The sequence below is a fragment of the Salvelinus sp. IW2-2015 genome, linkage group LG16, assembly GCF_002910315.2.
Source record: "Salvelinus sp. IW2-2015 linkage group LG16, ASM291031v2, whole genome shotgun sequence".
Taxonomy (NCBI): Eukaryota; Metazoa; Chordata; class Actinopteri; order Salmoniformes; family Salmonidae; genus Salvelinus; species Salvelinus sp. IW2-2015.
Window position 1 is genome coordinate 41,071,574 of NC_036856.1, and position 5,121 is coordinate 41,076,694.

At 51.8% G+C, this 5,121-nt stretch overlaps 1 long non-coding RNA gene across 1 annotated transcript; it reads left to right on the top strand.

The window, feature by feature from the left end:
- The first annotated feature begins 3,938 nt into the window (after positions 1-3,938).
- Positions 3,939-5,115, top strand: LOC111975783 (uncharacterized). The gene is made up of 3 exons (XR_002878868.2): positions 3,939-4,074; positions 4,239-4,445; positions 4,788-5,115. It is a non-coding gene; the product is annotated as an uncharacterized lncRNA (long non-coding RNA).
- Positions 5,116-5,121: the final 6 nt, after the last annotated feature.

A 5,121-nucleotide genomic window follows, 5' to 3' on the forward strand; every position in this document is an offset into this window, starting at 1 on the left:
GTCCGGCTGGCACTGGTTGGGTCGTGTCGGCTGGGGACTGGTTGGGTGTGGTCGGTGGATGCAGTTGCGTGTGCTCGTGGACTGGTGGTGGACGGTGGCTTGTTGGTGGACTGTGTTGAGTGTGTTGGTTGGATCTGGTTGATGTGTTGGTGGACTGGTTCGGGACTTGTTGAATTGCTGTTGGTGGACTGTTGATGTGTTTGGTGGGACTGGTTTGTGTGTGGATTGGTGGACTGGCTTGGTGTGTTGGGTGGACTGGTTTGGTGGACCTCGGTTGGTGTTTGGGGACTGTTGATGTGTTGGTGGACTGCGTGATGTGTCGAGTGGACTGATGTTGATGTTGCTTGAGTGGACTGCGTGATGTGTTGGTGACCTGGTTGATGTGTTGGGTGGACTGATTGTGTGTTGGTGGACTGGTTGGCTGTGTTGGTGGACTGGTTGGTGTGTCGGTGGAGGGTTGGTGTGTCGGTGGACTGGTTGGTGTGTCGGTGGACTGGTTGGTGTGTCGGTGCTGGACTGGTTGGCTGCATGTCGGTGGATGGTTGGTGTGTCGGTGGACTGCGTTTGATATGTCGGTAGGACTGGTTGATTGTTGTATGGACCTGTTGGATTTGTGTTGGTTGACTGAAGTTGATATGTTGACTGGTTGCTGTGTCGTGGACTGGTTGATGTGTCATGGTGGACTGGTTGATGTGTCGGTGGGACTGGTTGACTGTGTCAGGTGGACTTGGTTGATGTTCGTGTGGACTGAGTTGGTGACTGTTTGATGTTCGTTGGGTGAGCTGGTTGATGTGTTGGTGGACTGATTGTGTTGGTGGACTGGTGGGACCGTTTGATTGTGTTGGTGGAACTGGTTGATGTGTTGGGACTGAGTTGATGTGTTGGATGGGGATGGTTGACTAGTGTTGGTGGAACTGGTTGATGTGTTGGTGGAACTGTTGGTGGACTGGTTGATTGTTGGTGGACCTGCGTTTGGTGTGTTGGTGGACTTAGTTGGATGTTGTTCGGTGGACTGGTATGCGTGTGTTTGGTGACTGAGTTGGCTGTTGTTGGGTGGACTGTTGATGTGGTCGGTGGACTTTGACTGTGTAGGTGGACTGGTTGAGGTGTCGGTGGACTGCTCGTTGATGTGGTCGGTGGACTGGTGAATGTGTCTGGTGGACTGGTTGATTGTGTCGGTGGACTGGTTGATGTGTCGGTGGACTGCGTTGGTGTGATCGGTGGACTGGTTGGTTTGTCGGTGGACTGGTTGGTGGACGAGTTGCGTGTGTTGTGGGACTGTTTGATGTGTTGGTGGACCTGGTTGATGTGTTGGTGGGACTGGTTGCGTGGACCTGTCGTTGATGTATGTTGGTGGACTGGTTGATGATGTTGGTGGACTAGGTTGGTCGTGTTGTTGGTGGACTGGTTGGTGTGTTCGGTGGAACTGAGTGGGTTGTGTTTGGCTGGACTGGTTGGTGGGAACTGGTTGGTCGTGTGGTGGACTGGTTGATTGTGTTGAGTGGACTGGTTGATGTTGTTGTGGATGGTTGATGTGTTGGTGACTGGTGATGTGTTGGTGGACTGGTTGATGTGTGAGTGGACTGTTAGGTGTGTTTGGTGGGACTGTGTTGGCTGTGTCGGCCTGACTGGTTGGTGGTCGGTGGACTGGTTGTGTGTCGGATGGACTGGTTGGTGTGTCGGTGGACTTGGATTGGTTGTCGGTGGACTGGTTGCGTAGTGTCGGTGGACTGGTTGATGTGTGGTGGACCTTGGTTGATGTTGTCGGTGACTGTTGATGGTCGGATGACGGTTGACTTGTCGTCGGCATGGACTGGTTGATGTGTCGGTGGACTGTGTTTGATGTGTCTGTGGTAGTGGTTGATGTTGTCGTCTGGACTGGTTTGTGTTGTCGACGTGACTGGTTGTGTCGGTCGGTGACATGGTTGGTGATTGTTCGGTGGACTGGGTTGGTTGTGCTCGAGTGGACTGGTGGTGTGTTCGGTGGGACTGGTGGGTGTGTTCGGTGGACTGGTTGGGTAGTCGGTGGACTTGCGTTGATGTGATAGAGATAGAACTGATTGATGTGTCGGTGGACTGGTTGTGATATCGTTGACTGGTGTATGTTTGGACTGGGAATGGTGGATGGACTGGTTGGTGTGTGGACTTGGTTACGTCGGGCACTGGTTGATGTGTTGGTTGGACTGGTTCGACTGTGTTTGGTGGACTGAGTTGATTGTTTGGTGGACTGCCGTTGATGTGTTGGTGACTGATTTGTTGGTTTTGTTATGATCTGAAATCGTAAGGGCGACCATCCGTCCACTGACGTGTAGGTTTGACAACGGGACTTTCGCCACCTGGCCCTGCCCACTACTAAGAGTCAGGCCTGTCTCTGACAGGAGGTGATCTCCAGGAACAGGGGTCTTGTCAAACAGCCTCTGTCGGCCTACGGGAGGCTTCTCTTCTTCCTCAAACATCCCTCTTATGAGGAGACCCTGGAGCTGCTCACTGAGGATAATTTTTCACCCAGTCCATTGGAGACCTCCAGCCATTCCAATACAATCTCTTCTGATTCAAAGCCACACTGTTGAGATTGCAGGGTTGGTGTCTGTGTGTGTTGTAAGGAGACAGCCAAGCGACGGTGATGCGGATATCTTAGGTTGTGGCCGAGCACGTCGCCAGCTTCCCATGTTCATGCCCAGCCCTCTCATGGCCAGAGCCAGCCGGCTGACTGTGGCCGCCCACAATGGAGCGGCCTGAGTCCATCGGAGCCCCCTCCGACCGCCTCACCCTGTCCAAGGGCATGCCCTGGCCTGCGCATGGCAGACCTGCAGCTCTTACAGGCACACATGGACCGACACACAGAAGGTCTGGATCATTTTGCTGTACGGGTTGGTGGGGGAAAGGAGAGAGTGTGTGTGTGTGTGTGGCTGTGTGTCGTGTGAAACAGTGTATCCTGCTTGAAATGCCCCGTCCCAGATGCTGCAGTGTGTATGGTTCATTGAGGAACCAAGCTGCTGCTGCACGGCAGGGGAATGCGGTGGTAACCTACTCCCTCGCTCGCCCACCATCAAGGACCACCAGCGACGGGCCTGCTTGGTGGCAGCCATGGTGGCGCTGCACGAGAACGACAAGGGTTCAAACTGGAAGGGCTGACCCTTCTCTCCAGTGTTAGGCCGTTACTGTGTGTGTGTGTGTGTGGGTGTGTGTGGTGTGTGTGTGTGTGTGGTGTTGTCTGGACTGTGGTGCTGTGTGTGTGTGGTGCTGTGGACTGACTGTGTGTGTGCTGTGTGCTGCGTGTGTGTGGTGTGTGTGATGTATGTGTGTGTCATTCCCTCCAGGATTCCTGTAAGATATTCCTTCGCAGGATTCGATTCGCAAAATGTTATACAATATGTGGTGTGTTTCCTGTAGGAGCTGTGTGGGGACGTGTCAGGGCCCCAGGGAGGGCCCTCAGCTGCTGCGTTGACTTCTGGGAAGCCTTGCTGATGGCCTCGGTCACAGGAAGCCTTGTCATCCACGGAACTGCTGTTCGCGCCTCACCAACTGTCATCACATTACGATCGCCTCACACGCCGAGACGGTCGGCAGGATTTTCAAACCGGCTGAGACGGCGCAGACGACTGGTGGCTTGTTTTCTGTGTGTCTGTAGCGTGTCTGTGTTCATGTAGCAGCTGTTCTGGTGTGTCTGTAGCGTGATGTCTTCACACTAAGGTGTGATTCTTCCCCAGGGCTAGAGTCTCAGGACGTAGTGGAGATCCTGGGTGACGTTTCTGTTGTCACAGATCAACTGGTGCTGTAACGCCCTGGGTGGACTGTTTCTGTGTTACAGATCAAAACTGGTGTTCCACATTACGGGCGTGTTGTAACCCTGCAGGTGACTGTTATCTGTTGTCACCAGGGAATCAACTGGTCGTGTAACCTGCGGTCGACTGTATTCTGTGTTTACAGATTCAACTGGTGTTGTAACCCTGGGTGACTGTTTCTGTGTTACAGATCAACTGGTGTTCCCACTATGGCGTGTTGTATCCCTGGGTCAGCATCCTGACTCCAGCTCACGTCAACATCATTCCAGAAGACCTCCTCAAACTACAGGTCAGTTTCTCTGCATCATGTCCGTGCTATTTATCAATTTATCAGTCAGACATGGAATCAATCAATCAACCAACCAACCAATCAACTTGTAAAATAAAGTTTATTTTTTTTAAACTCTTACATGTAAATGTACCACTATGGTGAACAAACAATGAATCATCCAGTCCCTGCTGTGCGGTCCCACCCTGGACGCGTCATCCATCCTGCCCCTGTTGGAGCAGCTGCCAGACGGGGACAACGCCGGGCTCAGTGTGCACGTGCTCTGRGCCACCAAGCTGGGTCACTACGAGAGCTCCATCGAGAGGTTGCTAGACCGCTGTCCTCAGGCCATCATCCCTTARGCTAATCATGAGCTGCAGAACAACAACATGGTGGGTACTGTGGAACTGTCATCCTTCTGTGAGACATGTATGCATTGCCCKAACTCCTTTGACCCTACTGTGGATCTTAACCTGTGCGTACTTACACAACCTTACATAAGCTCTAACCTCAGTCCTATGGTTTGAATGGTAAGGGCTAGATTCAATCAGTAGCGTGGAAGGTCCACGTAATAGCGCACATTTTTAAGGTAATTTCCGATTGAGCCGACATATGCAGCTTTTTATAGTGAATGCGGTCTCTGTGAACGAGGGAACATTGCCTTTTTTTTATATATATATTTCAATGGTTCTATAGTGCATATCTTTCTAATGGATTCATGTGTTTCTGTTCAGGCTCTGTGGTGGCAGAAGRTGTTCCCTGAGCTGTGTGAGAGAACCAGGGCAACACAGGGAGAGAACAGCATCCTGCTGGCTGCTCTCAAAGGTACACTAAACTACGCTGTCATCGTCTCTGTAACGTGATCTATGAGACATGCTGTACCGCACGCGAATGCAGTAACGTCGTCTGCGATGCGAGTCTCTCTTGAAGCGGTGTAGTTTTTACGCTTCCAGTTTATTTTCCTCGGCAGCGGGACCGTTGCAAAGATGCAGCTGCACAGAAATAAACCACATAATATCAGATATAAATTCAATAATCCTAAAACTAAGTAGGAAAGATGCAAAAATC